Here is a 22,721-nt window from a genome sequence, read left to right on the forward strand (position 1 = left end):
AATGTGTAGAATATGGCTTTTGTTTTAATTCTAATAATCTGCTACAGTAAGTGATTTGTAACAAAAGTTTTCAAATAATAATAATAATAATAATGCATTTTATTTATAACGCACTTTACATTCTTGCGAATCTCAAAGTTCTACAGGTTAAAAGCGTGGCATAAAAACAACATATAGGCAACACATCAGTTACCCCCCCCCCCTCTCTTTCTTTTTTGTACATATTTTTCACCCTTCATACTTCATACCAGTAACCTGTAAACTGATTGTATGACATTCTGTATAGTAGTGTGTATATCTGTCTGTCTCTTATATGTCAACATGATTTGTGTGCATGGGGATCTCATCTTAAACAAGCTAAGTGCTTAATGAGCTATCCAGTTTAGTAGACCTTGTATTGCGAATTTGTACTTCCATGTACTGTTATGTACTGTCATGTACTGTTCTCATGTCTTACTAAATAAAGTACATCAATCAATCAATCACAAGGGGACCCAGCTTGGCGAAACTAAAATGGGTCAAAATAAAACTAGGCAAAACAGGGAAGACAAAAGGAAAACAAAACAAAAACGAGAATTTAGTTAAAAGCTTTGTGACCTGAAGCCGATTCTACATGTCTCCTAAATCTCAACAGTTTTCTGAAAAACCTATGTTTCTATATCAGTGGTGCTCAATCTTTTTCATGTCAAGGACCCCCAAAATGATATGTATTTGGCCGCCGACCCCCATCAAAATATGTTGTTCCAGGGACCCCCCAGAAGCAAAGATTTGAGTAAAAAAATGTTCGCTTTAAAAATATATATATTTCAAAGATTTGCACACATTTTCACAATTTTTCAAAAATAGCAGATCTACAAGCTCGTAGCGCGGCACTCGGTGCCGCGCTATGAGCTTGTATATCTGCTATTTTTGAATAGCCCAAAGTGTAAAATAATGCTTTTTAGCTCAAATCTAAAAATGACACAGTTCCAGGTCTTAATGGGTTAAAAAGTTAGGTTTTTAGTCCGTTTTTAAAAACATCCGTGTATTGTGGTGCTCTCAGGTGAGAGCGTTCCACAGACTAGGAGCTGTGTGACAGAAGGCACGGTCGCCCATGGTGCGGAGGTTGGTGTCGGGGATAACAAATAATGAGTAGAAGTATTAAAAAAATGCCAAATAACCAAGTAAAGTAAGAGTAACTAAACATTGTACTCAAGTACAGGACTTGAGTAAATGTACTTACTTACATTCCATGAGTAGCTCCACCCCCCTCCCCGCGCCTTTAGCTGCTACAGCTAGCCAGCCGCACACGTGCCCCCCCCACCACCACCACCCTTCATCCAGCCTGACAACACCAATCATCTTCATCATCCCACTCATCATCTTCATCGCCGTGGGTTACGCCTGACACAGTTATTACATAATATCATCATTACATCATCACCTGATGATCACTATGATTTGAGCCAATAGCAGCGACTACTTTGCATAATCGTTTAAATCCTTCCCATAGCAACAGCTGAAGGAAATTAACCACTTAAACCCCATAATACTTTGTGTCAAATGGCTAGAATAGCAGATCTACAAGCTATTTTAGCTATTTTTTCTGAATTTCGTAAATTATAAAATTATTTAGTATAGAGCCTGTTTTGGTCATAGTACGTTATTACTATTTATTTTGATCATTGGTCATAGTCATTTCTCTGTTTTAGCTTATATTTAAAAATCTAATGTACTATAGATCTAATGTCAAATCTATAGTATATGTCATATCAATATTTACAACAGAAATGTTCTTTTTTATTTATACATTCCAGTGTTCCATGCAACAAAGAAACACGATTAAATCATGACTTGCAAATTATTTGAATGACAATTAACCCATTGATACCTGGAACGCATCTGTGTCACTTTAGATGTCTTTGGGCTATTCAAAAATAGCAGATCTACAAGCTCATAGCGCGGCACCGAGTGCCGCGCTATGAGCTTGTAGATCTGCTGTTTTTGAAAAATCGTGAAAATTATTTTTTAAATATTTTTTTCCGTTTTTTTTTTTCTAGGATTTTGAAAATGTTTAGAAGCGGCCTCAGGTCTTAATGGGTTAAAAAATAAAAGTCAGGATTGTGGCGGGCCCTGTAGTGACAACCCAGATCATCGTCCTCATCACAGAGCGTGCTGCGCGGCGCTGCACGGCGCTGCGCGGCGCTGCACGGCGCTGCACGGTGCTGCACGGTGCTGCAGGGCCCGTATGGCAGAGTTTCACACACAGCTCTGTGTTGTCTGTGTGATGGTGATGTGATGAGGTCTGTGATGAGTAATATTACTGGAGGCTAAAGAGGCAGAGCCCATAGAAACAGCTGTTTGCTTCTTTAACACATTGAGACCTGAAGCCGATTCTACGCGTCTCCTAAATCTCAACAGTTTTCTGAAAAACGTATGTTTCTATATCAGTGGTGCTCAATCTTTTTCATGTCAAGGACCCCCAAAATTATATGTATTTGGCCGCCGACCCCCATCAAAATATGTTGTTCCAGGGACCCCCCAGAAGCAAAGATTTGAGTTAAAAATGTTCGCTTTAAAAATATATATATTCAAAGATTTGCACACATTTTCATGATTTTTCAAAAATAGCAGATCTACAAGCTCGTAGCGCGGCACTCGGTGCCGCGCTATGAGCTTGTATATCTGCTATTTTTGAATAGCCCAAAGTGAAAAATAATGCTTTTTAGCTCAAATCTAAAAATGACACAGTTCCAGGTCTTAATGGGTTAACACATTGATGGCCAGGATCGCATTGATGCGTTCTTTCCAAAAAAAAAAAAAATGTTTTTAATTCCACAAGGGGCGCCCTAACACAGCTTTGGAATGATCGATCGTCACTCAGAGAAGAAGTATTCGGATGTGACGTCTTTCCAAAAAAAACAGGAAGCCATCCGCCTCAACGATGGGATTTTCAGAAAAAAAACACCTCTAACTCAGTTTCTTCTTTTTGCATTGACAACCAGCCGTTTTCAACGGGCCGAAGCCCCAAAATGGCGGATCGCGGTTGGAATGTTCCTCCTCCTCTGGATACACAGATCCCTCTGCCTACACACAAGGACTTTTTTTTTTTTTTTTTTTTGCACAGCGTTTCAGCGGTCGTGGATTTAAGGTAATTACGCTGGCATGGGGATAAAAAACGATGTTTAATATCTTGGCAGTCAATGTGTTAACAGGAAGTGACCACGGCCCTGAAGACGTAACATCATCCAACCACAACGTTCCTCTGACTTATTTGCACAGAGGACTGTGATTGGCCGAGTGTCTATAATGGTCTGTGATGGGACCAAGTACGTACATGCGTGCGTATGTATATGTACTGTATGTACTGTATGTACATACATGTGCCTGGAGCAGTGCTGGAAAGTACATTCATTAACCCGCATCTGTGTCATTTTAGATTTCTTTGGCTATTCAAAAATAGCAGATCTACAAGCTCATAGCGCGGGCTATGAGCTTGTAGATCTGCTATTTTTGAAAAATCTTAAAAATGTTAGCGAATCTTTGAGCATATATATATATTTAAAGCGAACATTTATACGATGGGGGTCCGTGGCCAAACACATAATTTTGGGGGTCCTTGACATGAAAAAAGTTTGAGAACCACTGATATAACATGTTTATAATGTTTATATATAAATGTTTGAAAAATGTCGCATTTATTTTTTTACACAAATCCTCTCTTCTGGGGGTCCCTGGCACTAAATAGTTACAGATGGGGGTCCGTGTCCAGATATATATCAATGTGTTGATTTGTTGAACTACTTTGAGAAGCAGTGCCCATGACAACACAATGGTCAATTGGCTTGTTGAGACACAGCCTATAATGCACTGGGTAGGTTTAAATAAACTGTCTGCCTGTCTTTCTATATGTGTGTGTGTGTGTGTGTGTGTGTGTGTGTGTGTGTGTGTGTGTGTGTGTGTGTGTGTGTGTGTGTGTGTGTGTGTGTGTGTGTGTGTGTGTGTGTGTGTGTGTGTGTGTGTGTGTGTGCCTCTCTATGAGTTTCTCAGAGACACAGAACATCTCTCCTCAGCCTGTGAAACATGGAGGAATGCGTATTAAGGGCCTTATGATGTGTATAATTGATGCCGCCTCCTCCTCCTCCTCCTCTGTGACAGCGTCCAGGAGGAGCAGGAGGAGGAGGAGGACTGGGACTGCTTTGTGTTGTGGAGCTCAGGAGGAACAGAGGACACTGTGTCACACTGTGGTCAACAGACCTTCTAGTGACTAGAAGGTCTGTTGACCTGTTGTTAGAATTAGCAGATCTACAAGCTCGCGACGCGTTGTGAGCTTGTGAGATCTGCTATTTTCAAATAGCCTAGGTATAAAACAGGGCTAAAGTGGTTAATATATGTTTCATAACATAATAATTTATATCTGAAAAGTAACTAGTAACTAAAGTTTTCAAATAATTGTAGTGGAGTAAAAGTACAATAGTTGCCTCTGAGATGTAGTGGAGTAGAAGTAAAAGAAAGTAAATGTACTTAGTTACTTTCCACCACTGCATAGGGTCATGAGGGCACAAGGTCGGTATTTGTAGTGCCCCCCCCCCCCCCCGCATCCAGTTATTACACTGGCCCGGGGCGCAGTCCACAGGAAGAGAAAAACATAGGAGACTAGACTAGGACAAGAACTCAGTCACACTGTTTCTCTCTCTCTCGCTCTCTCTCTCCCATACACACTCACTCTATCTCTCTCTAGAATGATTTTTTTGGACACTGACCAATCCTGCACCGTGATTGGCCAATAGTCTACAACGCAGTCTACACCCCTAACCCTTCCACAGTCAATGCACATCTATACTTTTGCAAAGTCAGCCAATCACATTACAGCTAGTGTCATCACCACTAACTGTAATGTGATTGGCTGACTTTGCAAATTCAGGACTGTGATTGGCTAGCGAAACACATGACACATGTGCAGCCCTATGAATAGCAGTATGGACTTAAAAAAATGTCATTTATCCTTTTTTTTAAGTGAGTCATGTTGTGATGACCACACACCGCCCACTTCACACTGGGTGTGATTTTTTTAAATCTAATGTGACCAGACTGTGACATCATCGTCTATGATGTCACTGACCTATGACATATCTATCACATATATGACTCCCAAGGTTTCAGCCCACTTAGAGCTCCATTGACTTCCATCCATTATGAAAACAAATTAAAAAGATATAAAACAAGTGTTACAAAGGGTTAGTGGAGGTGATCAGTCAAGTGGTCTGTGAGATTTAGTTCCTCTGGACACACAAGCTCACAACGTGTCGCTCTGCGACGCGTTGTGAGCTTGTAGATCGACTATTTTCAAAAGATGTCCATACATGTTATACTTGAAATGGGACATTTCAAGTATAAAGAAACCTTTCACTAAAAAGACTTTGGATCCATTTCAACGGCCAAACAACTATTTCACGGCTGGCCAGTCACAGAATAATTACATATGGCCCCTGAGCGGGTCGTATCGATCACTACTCACCACTTCTCCCCAAAAAATAAACCTGCTCTTTTCTTTTTAAGGAACAGCTCCTTAAAAAGTAATGAAAGGATCTCTCACTGTGAGGCTTATCAAAAAGGAGAAATAAAACAGGACAATGTGACACTCCTCTGGTCCTTATTGTTGATGGAATGTACTGTGTGGTAAATAACTTCACACACATTCCACTCCCTCTAAAACATCACCCATTATCCCAGTGAAAACGTGTCATTTTAGATTTTAATAATAATAATAAACTTTATTTGTATAGCACCTTTCATGACATGAAATGCAGCGCAAAGTGCTTTACAGAGCAAGAATACAGTTACAGTTACAACCAATTTAACAATAAAGCAAACAAAAAATAAAATAAAATAAAAGCAAAAGCATAAAACATTAAAATAGGCAATACAGTGAGGACTTAAAAATCAACCAAAGAGTCAGCTAAAAGCAAGAGTGAAGAAATAGGTCTTGAGCTGTGCTTTAAAGCTATCGACAGAGGCTGCCTGTTTTAGGTGTAATGGGAGTTTATTCCACACTGTTGGTCCGTAAAAGCAGAATGCTGCTTCACCGTATTTTTTATATGTCATTTTAGGCACCTCGAGTAGGTCAGCACTTGAAGACCTGAGGGTCCGGTTTGGATCATGTCTCTCTAGGCAGTCATAGAGGTAGGAAGGTGCCAGACCATTTAGAGATTTATAAACTATTAAAAGAATTTTAAAATCAATCCTAAAAACAACCGGGAGCCAGTGTAGTGAAGCTAGTACTGGAGTGATATGTTCTCTCATTCTAGTTTTAGTTAAAATTCTGGCTGCCGCATTTTGAACAAGTTGTAATCTGTCAGTTGTTTTCTTAGGCAGGCCAGAGTAGAGTGCATTGCAGTAATCAAGCCGAGAGAAAACAAAAGCGTGGATCAGCGTTTTTGCGTCGTCTAACGACAGATAGTCTCTAATTCACGCAATATTTCTAAGATGAAAGAAAGCAATCTTGGTGACATGATTAATGTGTGCATTAAAATTCAATTCAGAGTCGATAATAACCCCCAGGTTCTTTACTGTGGTGTTACTTTCTACAGCCAGGTTACCAAGTCTACTTATTATTAATTCTCTCTGCTCACTGGAGCCAATTATGAGAATTTCTGTTTTATCCTCATTTAGCTTAAGAAAGTTCTCACTCATCCAGCATTTTATACTGGACAGACAGGTCAACAATGGGTCTAGAGCGCAGGGGTCGTCTGGAGCTACCGAAAGATACAGCTGGGTATCATCAGCATAGAAATGGAAGTTCACTCCGTGATCGGCGATGAGTTCTCCCAGTGGTAGTATATACAGGGAGAACAATAAGGGACCCAGAATTGAGCCCTGTGGAATACCAGAACAGATGTCATGTTTGTCTGAGTCAAAATTAGCTAGGCTGACAAAATAGCTTCTGCCTGTTAGGTAAGAGTAAAACCAAGACAAGGCTGTGCCTGACAAACCAATCCAGTACTCCATGCGTTGTAGTAGAATTTTGTGATCAATCGTGTCAAAAGCAGCGGTTAAGTCAAGGAGTAGGAGAACAGATATATTTTTGTTGTCAGCGGACACCCTAAGATCATTAATTACTTTTACAAGTGCTGTTTCTGTGCTATGACCTTTCCTGAAGCCAGATTGGAATTTGTTATGAACCTTATTGTTCTGTAGGAACACATCCAGTTGATGAAAGATAGTTTTTTCTAAGACCTTTCCCAGAAATGGCAGATTAGAGATTGGTCTATAATTACCCAGCACCAATGGATCAAGGTTGTGTTTCTTGAGTAACGGCCTGACTACAGCCGTTTTCAGTGAGTCTGGAAAGACGCCTGAAAGTAGAGAGCTGTTTACAATTCTTAGGATATCTCCAATCACACTGTCTAAAACCTCTTTGAGAAACGGGGTGGGTATTGCATCCAGTGAACAAGATGATGATGTCATCTGTGATATAGTTTTACGGAGTTCCTCTTCATTAATTGTGCAGAAAGATATTAGACTTCCTCTGGAGTGATCTACGTTTTTGCACCATGCACCATTTGCAGCATTTGCAGTGCTAGCAGCAGCATTCATAATACCAGCTCGAATGCTAAAAATTTTGTTTGCAAAAAAGGACGCAAACTCATCACACTTAGCTTTAGAAGCAGGGAGCGACTCCTTGTAAGCCTGGGGGGGGTTTAAGAGATGTTCAATGGTAGAGAATAAGACTCTGGCATTTTGCTTGTTGTCATTGATAATGCCTGAAAAATATGCTTGCCTTGCCAAGCGCAGTGCTTTGTTATAGGCCACTGTTGACTTCTTAAAAATCTCTAGGTGGACAGTGAGTTTGTTTTTTCTCCAAATTCGCTCAGCTCTACGACATTCTTTCTTGAGTGAGCGCATGTGCTCGTTGATCCAGGGTGTTACTCTAGAATTAAGTTTCTTTTTAGTTTTCATAGGAGCCACTATGTCGAGAGCTGACTCTAATTTGAGATTAAAATGTTGAACCATATCATTCACTGAGGGAGCATCAAGTAGGGTGGGCACCTGCACACACGCCAGATGACGAGGAAACTCGTTTGCTGCAGATGAGCTAAAAAAAACGTTTTTTTATAGTATATTCTGTATTGTTTTTCCTTAGATCAAAGACAGTTATATTAAAACACAATAAATAGTGGTCTGTTAGTTCGGGCTTATCAATAATACTGTCAACAGTGATATTCAAACCTTTAGTGATCACCAAGTCCAGGGTGTGGCCATGTTTATGTGTTGGCCCAACAACATGTTGAATAAAGTCAAAATTGTGCAGTAACTGTAGGAAACCCATAGCCACAACATCTGAAACAATGTCAACATACAAATTAGCATCTCCAGTAATCAGAGTTCTGTCATAATTAGTGGAACAGATAGATAAAAGTTCTGATATTTCTGTTAGAAATAAGGCTTTGCTGCACTTTGGAGGTCGATACATACTAATCATAAGCACAGACGATTGACTCTCCAATATGGTGTGTTGGCTATTCACAAATAGCAGATATACAAGCTCAGCTCAAGCTGCGAGTAGATCTGCAAAAAAATATATATCGTGAAAATGTGTGCAAATCTTTGATATATATATATACGTATATTTTTAATTGAACCACTGATATACAGTAAAAACAAAAACGTTTTTTCAAAAAACTGTTAAGATTTAGAAGACATTTGTTGAATCCCCAGAAGCAAAGATTTTAGTTACAAATGTTCGCTTTAAAAAATATATATTCAAAGATTTGCACAAATGTTCAAGTTTTTTTAGCATAGCTCACTCGGTGCCGACCGTGCTATGAGCTTGTAGATCTGTTATTTTTGAATAGCCAAATAAATGTAAAATGACAGAGATGCGTTCCCGGATTGAAGGGGATAATGGGTTATTATTATAGTGTCCCTCACATAAAGCAACCAGCGCCACCACAAAGAAAGGAAAAAGAAAAGTACAGGCAGTTTGGATGTTGTGACAATCAATATTCAACACTTTGCTTTCAGTCTCTCTAAACATGATGGTGAAACTTAAGGGAAACAACAGACAGCCTTTTACAATGGGCATTAGAATCACACACACACACACACACACACACACACACACACACACACACACACACACACACACACACACACACACACACACACACACACACACACACACACGGACTCCAGTCAACTATGTCTATAGGGTTTAAGAGGTTAAGATTGAGTGATTAAAGGTTAAGTTTGTACATTTATTTCATTAGGGTACGATTCAAACTATTTCATGAATGGGTCGTAGTGATCTTGACCTTTGACCTTCACTCAGTGATGGGCAAGCTACTTGGAAAATGTAGCAAGCTACACTACTAGTTACTCTTGATTAAATGTAGCTCAACTACAACGGAAGCTATCGTCAGAGAAATGTAGTAAGCTACACTACAAGCTACATGGCAAAAGTAGCTAGCTACATCGACACTTTTTTTATTTTTTTTTAATTACTTTTTTTTTATCAACTTCATGATCAAGAACAACTTTCCACCAAACAAATAGGCAGGCAAAAAAATGCTCAGTTTGATTGTTTATTATTATGTATAATGTGTGATGTCAAACAAAACTGACATTTTCAAATAATATTCCTACATATTCCTCATTTTGTAAGTAAAATCAATTGATCAATTTAGACTGTATTTAAATCCAAATAAATGTATATAAAAGATATGAATTATCAACACTGCTCTAGATCAGGGGTTCCCAAAGTAGGGGTCGCGACCCCACTTGGGGTCGCGGGAGACTGACGTGGGGTTGCGATATTATTTTGGGTCATTTTAACTTTTATTCAACAGAATGGATGAAATACCATCTAAAATTATCACAAATGGTACATTTTACCATTTTAACACATTATAAATGCGCACCGAACGTGCAAGTTTATGTGCATAAATGACCTCCAGGTTTAGGTGGGGTCGCAAGTCAATTTCCGCCTTATTTTGGGGTCGCGGGCTGAAAAGTTTGGGAACCCATGCTCTAGATCAGTTGTTCTCAACGTTTTCAGGCCGTGACTCCCCAAAATAATCAAATTTGAACTGGGGACCCCTCAAAATAATCAAATTTGAACTGGGGACCCCTCAAAATAATAATATTTGAACTGGGGACCCCCCCAAAATAATCATATTTGAACTGGGGACCCCCCACCCTGACAAGCACTTGGAATGTAGGAGTTGAGGCATTATCTAGTTTGACTTGGTTCCACAGATACTAATTGTGAAAATAGCAGATCTACAAGCTCACACTGCCACACAATGCGAAGCGTTGTGAGCTTGTAGATCTGCTATTTTCAAAATGTTTGCCTCTTTCTTATATTAATTGACTATTTGGCCAATATCTGACACAGTTTTTATAGTATAGTTTGTTGATTGTAATGGTCTACTTTTTTTCTCTTTTTTTTGTATTAAAAAGGCCTTAAAAGTCCATAAATGGTCACTTCACTGTCATCTGGGGACCCCCCAAAAATCATGTGGGGACCCCCCTGGGGATACCGACCCACAGGTTGAGAACCACTGCTCTAGATGATCTTTTCCCTCTTATGTAGCCTACTGTATGTATTTATTTTAGTTTGCCTTTTCTTTTCCCCACCCCATAATGTTATTCATTTTCTGCCTAAAGTGAAAAATAGCAGCTATCTATTAGTTATCTGTTGACAAAAAAAAAGGCCATTGACTTGTGTGCTGTTTGGAAACAGTTGACAATGGTTATGTAAAGCTTTTCATCAGCTTATTTGGGGCTTATTTTTATAGACCTGGTTGCTTGTTTCTTTCGCACAATTTGGCAACACTGCTTCTAATGGCTAACAAAACTAGCTGGCTCCGTCTGTGATCATAGAGTTATAATATATCGTCTGTGATCCATGCTCTGTGGCTGCTTTCAACAGCCATGGCTGGGACGGTGGATAGATCTTTCTCTTACTGTATGATCCATCTAAAAGTACCACACACAGCTGAAAAGTATTGCGGACACGTTATTATGGATATCCCACTGCGCATTGCGGACTGCTCTTCATGTGGTCTGTGTTTTGATTTCCTTCTTGGTTTGGCATGCATGACCCGCCCTATCCTGACTCTGATTGGCCTACCCGTAATGTTCCTTACCCCATCGTGAGTCGTCATATCTAAACCAACCAATCACCTCCGTGGATTTATATTTTCTTCACAAAACTATTTAGCAGTCAACTTTTCTCCAGTGAGAGTAGCGTGTAGCGATGATGGACGTTACATCACTACTTGGGTCTAAAAATAGCTACACTACAGAAAACGCTACTTGGTTCAAAAGGAGCGACGCTACCGTCACGCTACTGGGAAATGTAGTTAAGCTATGTAGCGTCACTACTTGTAGCTAGCTACTGCCCAACACTGCCTTCACTACATTAATCACTAATCAGTTCAGCCTTGAATCCAAGAGGGTGTTTCCCTCTAGGCATCCCTGACAGTATAGCCCCCCCACACGCCCCCACCCCACCCGAAAGACCCCCCATACCTCCTAACCAAAGTTTGGAGGCAGTTGGACTACTGGAAACAAATAAAGACATTCCATCTCCGGTTTACTTCCTGTATCTATACGTGAAGTAGGCGGACGGCTTTTTTAGGAGACCAGAAGCAGGTTGGAGTCTATTATTTACAATGTCAGAGGGAACGTGAACACTCTTACATTCAGCCTCTGAACCATTCTTCATTATTATTATTATGAGTCTATTAACACAGCTTCTGAACCATTCTTTATCATTATCATTATTATGAGTCTATTAACAAAGCTTCTGAATTCTTTAGCTCCATGGTAACTGAACTAAATATCGGACCAGATTGTCACAAGACACACAACCTTACCAAGATGTTCTCACTAAAATGTTTTTCTTCATACTTTTTTCAGAGAGACAAATCAACTTTATTATCGACCTTTCTCTGTCCCAACAACACGCTCTCTCTCAGACGTCTAGCACCAGTAAACATCGGACGTCCATCGCCCACTTAGGGGACCGTCTGTAGGATTTGTGTACCATTTGGCCTCTAGTGGCTCCAACTGGGATGGCGTCTCTTTAACCCATTAAATCCGGGAACACATCTGTGTCATTTTAGATTTCTTTGGGCTATTCAAAAATAGCAGATATACAAGCTCATAGCGCGGCACCGAATGCCACGCTATGAGCTTGTAGATCTGCTATTTTTGAAAAAACTATTGTGAAAATGTGTGCAAATCTTTGAATATATACATATATACATTTTTAACTCAAATCTTTGCTTCTGGGGGGTCCCTGGAACAACATATTTCGAGATGGGGGTCCGTGGCCAAATACATAAAAAAAAAAAAATGTTTTTTGTTAACCGTTAGGATCTAGAAGAGTTAAAAATATTATATTAAAATATATATATTCGAAGATTGGCACACATTTTCACGATTTTTCAAAAACGAACTAACTAATTGCAGATCTACAAGTATTAAATAAATGACACAGGATCCCGGATTGAATGGGTTAGTAAATTACCGCGTGTTACTGCGTGCGTGCGTGCGTGCGTGCGTGCGTGCGTGCGTGTGTGTGTGTGGAGCGGCCATGGTGCGAGGTGAAGACTCACCATGAGTAGACAGGGTTCAGCAGCAGGGGCAGCAGGTCTCCTATAATCCGTGTGAGGAGGTCAGTGATGATCTGCTACATCTCATCTCTCTGCACTGAAGACCCGGTCAGTCGCTCCCTGAGCCCTCTCCAGAGAGTAGAGTTATAGTAACACACACACACACACACACACACACACACACACCGGCTCCACTCGGCTCTCTGCAGAGAAAAGGCAAAAAAAAACACAGTGAAATGAAAAGGTTTTTAGGAAAAAAGGCAAAAGGCCGTTTTATTTATGTAGCACGTTTCAACAACAAAGCAATTCAATGTGAATATAGAAATACTCTGTTACGAGTAAAAGTCCAGAATTCAAAATGTACTTGAGTAAAAGTACAAAAGTATTGGCATCAAAATGTTTGAAAATAGCCGATCTACAAGCTCACAACGCGTCGCGATGCGACGCGTTGTGAGCTTGTAGATCGCCTATTTTCAAATAGCCCTAGGTATAAAATAGGGCTAAAGTGGTTAATGTATGTTTCATGATATCATAATTTATTTTATAATCTGAAAACTAACTAAAGTTTTCAAATAATTGTAGTGGGAGTAAAAGTACAATAGTTGCCTCTGAGAGGTAGTGGAGTAGAAGTAAAAGTATTGGAAATTGGAAATACTCAAGTAAAGTACAAATACCTCAAACTTTTAGGAAAAGGCAAGGCAGTTTTTTAGGCAGCAAGGCAGTTTTATTTATGTAGCACATTTCAACAACAAAGCAATTCAATGTGATTTACACAGCAAACACAATTATAAAATGACAATAGGACGCATAAAACCAAATAATAAAAACTAATAGATACAGTTACAGTGCCAGAGGAGAAAAGAAAAGAGAAAAAAATGACTGAGTCAAAGGCACTGTCAAACAGTTGCGTTTTAAAAGAAATAAGAGTGGCAGCAGACCCTGCAGTTTACTGGGAGTTTGTTCCAGATATGTATAAAAACTAAATGCTGCTTTTCCACATTTATTTGTGGTTTAAGGGACAGAAAACAGACCTTTATCCCAGATGACCTGAGAGGTCTGGATGGTTCATGATATGGTACAAGATCAGAAATGTAGTTTGGCCCCAAAACCATTTAAAGCTTTATAGACCAGCAGTAGTATTTTTAAATCAGTTCTTTGACACACAGGGAGCCATAGAATTGGATTATGAAACGAGCGCTCCACTGTGGCTCTGACCTCTGACCCCCGTTGGTTGCCACGGATGCCATCGCCGGGATACAAGGCAACTTTTGTCCATGTGTGCACAACTTAACCTGCTAAGACCGGGAACGCAGCTGTGTCATTTCTAGATGTCTTTGGGCTATTCAAAAATAGCAGATCTACAAGCTCATAGCGCGGCGCTATGAGCTTGTAGATCTGCTATTTGTTTTTGAAAAATCGTGAAAATTTGTGCAAATCTTTGAATATATATATTTTACATTTGTAACCCGAATCTTTGTTTCTGGGGGGGGGGGGTCCCTGGAAAAAATATTTTGAGATGGGGGTCCACAGCCAAATACATATAATTTTGGGGGTCCCAAAGTTTGATCACCACTGATATAGCAACATAATTTTTTTTTCAAAAAATCTGTTAGGATCTAGAAGACATTTGTAGAATCAGCCTCGGGTCTTAACGAGTTCATTCCAGAAATCCAGTCAGGGTCAACACACTGGCCAACCCCCCCCCTACCCCCCCCCCCAGCACACACAGCCTAGACCCTCACTAGTCTGCTTTGTGAGCAGAGCCTCCACTGGCGGAGCGCTTGGCTTCATCATCTCCTCCCAGAAACGCCTAAAAGAACAACCCAAACGGTGCCTTTGTCACATGAAGGAACACAATGAGAGCTCTTCAGACACACACATGAAGACACACACAATGAGAGCTCTTCAGACACACACATGAAGACACACACAATGAGAAGCTCTTCAGACACACACATGAAGGCACACACAATGAGAAGCTCTTCAGACAAACACAGGCTCTGCCACAACAGTCAGGATTCCTCCAGGGTTGTGTCACGTTTTCTAAGGGGGTTTAGATGAATAATTACTGTACAGTTTTGCCCGTTTCTCCCTGCAGTTAAAAGTACTTTAAAACACTTCATCTATGAGTTTCCTCCTAGTTGACAGCAGCACAGCTCATTAGCCACTTAAAGGTGTAGTGAAATTAAAAATATGTTTTTCACACGTTTAGAGCATATCCGTGGTCATCATATGGGCATACCTAGCAATAGATGCCAAAAAAAAAAATCATTTTTGTGTATTTTTACATCTTAAGTCCCTAAAAAGCCAATCTTAATTACTTCCTGTAAACGAAAGCGTGCTGCGTGCTGACATAACGCAGCCTTCATGAATATAAATTAATCTTGATTACATTCACCCGTTTGATTCCCATAGCTGCACGTTCTTCAAACACAGCTTTTTTTAATTACAGAGATACTCCGTTTTGAATCTCATTGAAGATGACATCCAGACGGTGTATTACTAATTTTAAACTTAATCTGCACTCTAAAATTTGTATCTTAAAACATTATAGGTTAGAAATAAGCCAGGTAGTAGCAAACGTGCTTCACTGGCCGTCTCTCTCTCACTTGTAAACAAACACTAGCCGTGTTGCGCACGGCTGAAGTGATTGAGATTCCAACGTCCCATAGCCTGAAGAGATGGGACCTTCTGATTGGTTTAGAGTCGTTGAGACGACGTTTCAGACTGAACCTTCAAATAAAATGACCGAAAATGTCACTGCAGTGCATCTTTAATCCCTATACACTGTATATACACTTAGTTGACTCTATACTAGGCCTGCTCTCGTGTTCACTAAATACATTATTCGCCGGAAAAAAAGCCAATCTACGAGTGAGCTTGTAGATTGGCTATTTTTTGCCAAAGGTTCGCCCAGAATACCAAAATTAACAGAGATTAAAAAGATATTGCATCACGTGGGGGTCCGACTGTGACAATTCAAACTGGGGGTCCTAAAATGTGTATTGTGCTTGGGTTGTGTGTGTCTGGGTCACAGTGGAAGGAGCTGTCACTGTCCATTCATGCATGTCAAAACAAAGGAAAGCAATACACATTCTACCAGCAAAATAAACGGAATGGTGCCGTAATTATCAACATCATTTAGATCTTTCTGTACACCACTGTATAGCTTATCTTAGCATTTTAGATTCCTTTAGCTATTCCAAAATAGCAGATCTACAAGCTCATAGCGCGTCACCAAGTGCCGCGCTATGAGCTTGTAGATCTGCTGTTTTTGAAAATTAATATATAGTGAAAATGTGTCCAAATCTTTGTATACATTTTTAACTCTTTGCTTCTGGGGGGTCCCTGGAACTAGGGCTTTCACGACTAGAGATTTTTACAGGTCGACTAATTTGACCCAGTGGTAGTCGACTAGTCGACTAGTCGACTAGTCGAAATTTAAATTTAAAAAAATCCCAAATTTAAAAATACCATCCCACTACTATATTACTATTATTATTATCCTCCTGCCCTTATTTTTATGGCGTTTTAAGGGAAGCGCTTCTGGCACAGCAGCACAGCACCACAGCAGCGTCTCCAAGGATCCCCATTGCCCAATAATAGGCTTTTATTGGACATGCTTTTGACCCCCTTTTGATAAAAAATAAAGTCAGGAGGATAATAGTAAGATGGGCCATTACTATAGCATTAAAAATTAAATAAAAAAAAAAAACTTTTTTTTTTTCACTATTCGACTAGTACCAACAAGGTCGACTAGTGGTTATACTAGTCGACTAGTGGTTATACTAGTCGACTAGTGGTTATACTAGTCGACTAGTGGTTATACTAGTCGACTAGTCGACTAGCTGGTGAAAGCCCTACCTGGAACAGCATTTTGAGATGGGGGATCCGCGGACAAATACATATCATGTTGGGGGGTCCTTGACATGAAAAAAGTTTGAGAACCACTGATATTATAGCAACATTTAAAAAAAGAACTGTTAGGATTTAGAAGACATTTGTAGAATCCCCAGAAGCAAAGTTTTGAGTAAAAACAATTTTCAAAAATTCAGATTCCGATTCTACAAATGTCTTCTAAATCCTAACAGTTTTTTGAAAAAACTCATGTTAAGGACCGCAAACTGTTTATGTATTTGCCCGCGGACCCCGATTTTTCAAAAATAGCAGATCTGCTATTTTTGAATAGCCAAAGTATAAAATAATGCCTTTTTAGCTCAAATGACACAGATGCGTTCCAGGTCTTAATGGGTTAAAGATTGAATTAAACTGAATTGAATACATATTATATTATATTAAATACAGCGGTATCACAGATTGTAGATGCAAGGTTCTCTCATCCAGCAGGAAGGCAGGAAGGTCTTGGTAATCAGAGATCTGACGGAGTCAGCCTTTATCCCCCATGATGCAATAATACTGTACTGAATGACGGGACCAAGGACGGGCAGGACGACATGGAGACATGCTGCTTATAGACACATCAAGGTTCATATTGTAGTATCACTTTTAGGGGCGTGTCTCCTCCGTCTCTACATCCGGCCCTGAGCTGCAATACTGTCTCTCTCAGAGTCAGACCCCCCATGCCAGGGTTGTGGGTACGATGCCGACTCCCGTTTATGGAGAGAGTCCCAACTTAGACCCCGCGCTTACCGACGTTTTCACACATATTGTGTCGACTTGTGTCAACATTTTCCAATCAATTTGAAAACGTGTGTATTTCATGAACCACTTTGAATCACTTTTGCCCCAAGTTCTCCCACACAACTATCCTTCTCCGTTCTCTACACTGGCTCCCCGTAGCAGCTCGGATCCAGTTTAAAACCCTGGTGCTAGCCTATAGGGCAGGGAAAGGAACAGCTCCTTCCTACCTCCGGGCTATGGTCGATGCCTACACCCCTGCCCAACCACTTCGGTCTGCCACCTCGGGGCGACTGATTGCCTCGTCACTCAAGGGTCCTTCTGGTCGATCGACACGGTCACGACTTTTTACTGTTCTGGCCCCACAGTGGTGGAATGAACTTCCCACTGAAGTCAGGACAGCAGAGTCACTGCCCATCTTTCACCACAGGCTGAAAACCCACCTCTTCAGGAAACACTATCCTTCCTCTTTGTCTGGCCTACTTGTTGTTAACTAGTTGTACGAACTCTTGTTTTAGTTTTGTATTGTTTTATTGGATCTTGTTTAGTCGATACACTTATTTGTTTGAGCTTGTGCTCATTTGATGTTGCTATTTTGTCTCATCTGTTTAATAAAGTAGGTAGCTGATATATTGCACTTTTACCTTAGCACTAGGTATACTCTTGGTTGCTTGTTTTTTGCAGGAAATGCACTTCAGACTTCTGGTGATTAGTAGTTTCGTTCCCTATCTATGTTGAATGCACTTATTTTAAGTCGCTTTGGATAAAAGCGTCTGCTAAATGACTGTAATGTAATGTAACCAGGTCATCCCTCTTTTGACTCGTCATTATTTACTGTAGGGTGAAAATTCCAATTCAAAGTTCAAATCGTTACAAACACGTTGTGCTGATCGACGAGCTCGCAATGCACCATATCGTGGCGCACCGCCATGCATTGTGAGCTTGTAGATCGGATATTTTTTGTACGTTTTTGAATAGGGCTTAACTATAAACGTGTTTAATATTCGGGACACATCAGCTGCATAAACTGTGCTGGGAAAAAAAAAAATTCATATTCGAATATACGGTACATATTTCCCCCATATTCTAGGAATATTCGAAATTCGAATATTTATTTACCAGCCCTAGTTTGTAGAGCGGCACATTTTTTGCTACTTTGGTGTGACAGTGTAGTATGACCAAGTAGGGCATTAAATGACCAGAAAAAAAAGAACCACTTTAAGATGATTACACCCCCCACTCTGCCTGTCTCTACACGGACCAATCAGATGTCTGTCTGTCTGTCTGTCTGTCTGTCTGTCTCTCTGTATGGATGCGCCTCTAAAAATAGTGTTTTTGTGTCAATGAGTTGATCTAGAGAAACTGCGAAGAATTATCAAAAAAAAAACACGTTTCAAGATGATACGATTCATGTAAAAAGTAACGGACAGAATACTCTGATAAACAGATTATCAACCAGCGTTGGGATGAAGCCTACCGGGTGTGTATGATAAACCATCATACTGCCCCCCCCCCCCACACACACACACACACACACACAAATTATCGGCTAAAGCGGCCGGAGTGTTCAACGTCAAAACAAACTATCCCAGGCCAAAAGCACTTTGAGTCTCCATTAAGGCTGATAAATAGGTCTTTGCTCCCCTCATCTCCTCCTCTCTAAAGCCCTGAGTGTTCAAAGGCCTTCGTTACAAAATGCCTCTTTGTGTTTTGCGTTTGCCTTTTTAACGCATTAAGACCGGGAACGCATCTGTGTCATTTTTTTTTATGTCTTTTTGGGCTATTTTTTGGGGGGGTAAAAAACGAGAAAATTGGTGCAAATCTTTGAATATATATATTTTTTTTAAAAGCAAACTTTTTTTTTTACTCAAATCTTTGCTGCTGGGGATTCAAAATGTCTTCTAAATCCGAACAGTTTGTTTTGCGAAAAAAAAACGTACTTTGCTATAATCAGTGATTCTCAAACTTTTTCATGTCAAGGACCACCCAACATTATATGTATTTGGCCAAAATATTGGTTGCAAAATATGTTGTTCCAGAGACCCCCCAGAAGCAAAGATTTGAGTTACAAATGTTCGCTTTAAAAAAGAAAATATATATATATTCAAAGATTTGCACACATTTTCGCGTTTTTTTCCAAAAATAGCAGATCTACAAGCTTTATACAAGCTTTTCGAATAGGCCAAGAAATCTAAAACAATGGACACACAGATGCGTTCCCAGTCTTAATGAGTTAAAAGCTGTTGGCTAAAACAAATACTGCGGCACGTGTGTGAGTTCAGTGTCTCTGTGTGTAACAGAGAGTCTACAGGGTGAGGAATGGAGGCCGTCACATAAATGGCTCAGCTTTCCACCCAACCCAAGAGGCTGTGGGGTTTCTTTTTTTCACGAAACAAGGTGCCTCAGTCCTCCTGCCTGTGAGCCATACGTTATGTTCTGTCCTCTGCACAGCCCCGGGGGAATTCACCACAGCACACCACACACTCATTTAAAGGCATTACTGACATTTAGAAACTGTTTGTTTAACGTGTGTTTTACGTCGGCCTCGACTAGATGACAAGACGACAACTACTACATACAGGGTAAACAGTGGGCCTCCTCATTTACAACCACTTAACACCCTCTATATACCATTGGTTCTCAAACTGGGGTCCTTGGGGGGGGGGGTTCCAGGGGGTCCGCAGCAAAATGTGTTAATATAGCGTCACAATCATTTTAACCACTTTTATACTTTGGCTATTCAAAAATAAATATTTTTGAATAATCTGGAACATTGTGTGCAATACTCAAAGATTTGCACAAATTGTCACGATTTTTTTTAAATAGCAGATCTATTTGTATCTTGTATATCTGCTATTTTTGAATAGCCTATTAGCCAAAGTATAAAATATGTGACCCACCCAGCATGCCAAACTGATAGTCTTGCTAGTCATTGAGTCTTTCTTAATTTTAGTTTTTTTTCATGTCATATGAAAGCAGGGAATCACAGCTACACATTGACATGTTGGTTGTGCAGTTTGACCATAGACTGTATAACAGATGGACAAAGGCCAGACCTCTGGTTTCTACAGACCGAAAATGAAGCCGATTGTTCAGGAATTTGAAATCCGCTGAATCTCTAATATCAGCCCAAAAGCATGTCGGTAACAGGAACTGGAAAACAATCTCCAAAGAATGCTATTGGTTGGGTAGCTTGTCAATCAAGAGGGGGGGGCGGGGAATGAATGGACAAACTAGCAATTGGCGCGCTATCGAGTCAACCGCAGTCAAAGAGTTAAGGTAAGAAAATCTTAAGGTAAGAATATCTAAAGTTTGTCAAAAACCCATCCGCTTGCGTTAAAATAAATTCTTTCTGACACCAGCAGGGGTAAAACAGCAAAACTACAGACCATTCATATGAACTGTCTCTTCCGTATCTGAGTCAATGTAAACATCTCAAGCTGGCCCCTTGAGTTTGACCAACCCGCTGTGGAGATATGGCCCATAGAGTGATGTCTCACAGAGATACACAGTGAGCTGAATAAACAGCCCCACTTTTGTGATCTGAGAGATTTTAATGGTCAAAAGTGGTTTAAAATGACTGTGTGACCGTATTAACACATTTTGCTGGGGACTAAAAGTGTTCAAATCAATCAATCCCAAGTGGAATTGTGTCATCAGGGCACACAATGATTGTGTGCCTCGGCACCAGAGAGCCAGTCTGCTCCAGTGCATAATAATAGGCCTTAAACGCACTTTATCCTATCTGTCCACAGTCACAGCTTTAACCCACTAATACCGGGAAAGCATTTTTGACATTTTATGATTTATACAAAAATAGCAGATCTACAAGCTCATATGAGCTTGTAGATCTGCTATTTCTTTTGAAAAATCATGAAGATTTGTGCAAAACTTTTAGGATTTTTGGGGCAGAACTTCAGAGGATTCTACAAATGTCTTCTAAATCCTAACAGTTTGTCAAGGACCCCCAAAATGATATGTATTTGGCCCACGGACCCCCATCTCAAAATATGTTGTCCCAGGGACCCCCCATGAAGCAGAGATTTGAGTTAAAAAATGCTCGCTTTAAAAAATATATACATTCAAAAGATTTACACAAATGTTCACGATCTTTTAAAAATAGCAGATCTACAAGTTCATAGCCGCTATGAGCTTGTAGATCTGATATTTTTCTGAATAGCCCAAAGTACAAAATAATGGTTGAAGTGGGGTTACACACAGATGCGTTCCCGGTTTCAATGATTTAAAAAGAAATAAATGGAAAAGTTGATGAGAAGAAGCTTTTCTTCCATCATGAACAGTTTAGAGACAGATTAGAGACGCTGGTCTAGAGGCGTTGAGAAGAACAAGAGGCAATCATAGCTCTGTATGGAGGTCTAAACACAGAGTTATAGACTCAGTTATATGTTCTGTAGAGAGGTCTAAACACAGAGTTATAGACTCAGTTATATGCTGGTGTCTCACACTGAGAATAGCAGTGAGAAATCACTCACAATGCGTCGTGAGAGCTTGTAAATCTGTTATTTTCCGGTGCTCAACGTGATGCATATTGTGCAACCCAAGTATGAGTTTTCAACCTCGTCTTCATATAATTGCTCCTCACTCACTAACGGTCATGATAAGATGACACCGTTTTCTGTTCTACTCACTGTGTGTGTCTCAGAGGAGGGCTGTGGACAGTTCAGAAACCTGCCTACCAGTGACATCATTGGTGGGGATTCCAAGCCAATAGAAACTACAGCCTGTCTCTTCATCATGGCACACAACACAACACAAGTGAGGCATAAATGGACTCCATACGCACACAGGGCTTGTACAGAGAGAGGTGTAGTAGACCAGGGTTTCTCAGAGTGGGAACAGGTTCCACGGAATGCCTTGATAATATTTGGAATTTACTGATATCATAAAAAATAAAATAAAATAAATTCTATCAAACCCAACTGGATATTCTCTCTCAAGTGTCTTAACCCTTTAAGACCTGGAACGCATCTGTGTCATTTTTTGATTTGAGCTAAAAAGCATTATTTTACACTTTGGCTATTCATAAATAGCAGATCTACAAGCTCATTGCGCGGCACCGAGTGCCGCGCAATGAGCTTGTAGATCTGCCATTTTTGAAAAATCGTGAAAATGTGTGCAAATCTTTGAATACATATTCTTTTAAAGCGAACATTTTTAACTCAAATCTTTGCTTCTCCTGGAACAACATATTTTGAGAGGGGGGTCCGCGACCAAAAGCATATTGCCCTGAACACCAACCGTTTGAGAACCACCGGTGTAGACACAGCTTTCATCTGTAACTACCAACAAGAACAACAACTGCATCTTTCTGAAGTTTACACTGATTGACAATGTTTTGCACCCTGTATGTCCGTCCGTCCGTCCGTCCGTCCGTCCGTCCGTCCGTCCGTCCGTGATCAGCTAATCTCCGGCACTGTTGGCTTGATCGCAGTGAAACTACTGAACTACTCAAACGTCACG

The 22,721-nt window shown here is 40.2% G+C and overlaps 1 protein-coding gene across 1 annotated transcript in view; it reads right to left on the minus strand.

Moving 5' to 3' along the window:
• The window catches only part of tanc2b (tetratricopeptide repeat, ankyrin repeat and coiled-coil containing 2b), a 325,118-nt gene that overhangs the window by 264,388 nt on the left and 38,009 nt on the right, over window positions 1-22,721 (minus strand). The window contains exon 2 of the mRNA XM_084079120.1: window positions 12,606-12,805. The gene's annotated coding sequence lies outside the window, so the exon portion shown is untranslated. The remainder of the gene's footprint in view (window positions 1-12,605; window positions 12,806-22,721) is intronic.

The sequence above is a fragment of the Gymnoscopelus microlampas genome (assembly GCF_963454915.1).
Source record: "Gymnoscopelus microlampas genome assembly, chromosome: 14".
Lineage (NCBI taxonomy): Eukaryota > Metazoa > Chordata > Actinopteri > Myctophiformes > Myctophidae > Gymnoscopelus > Gymnoscopelus microlampas.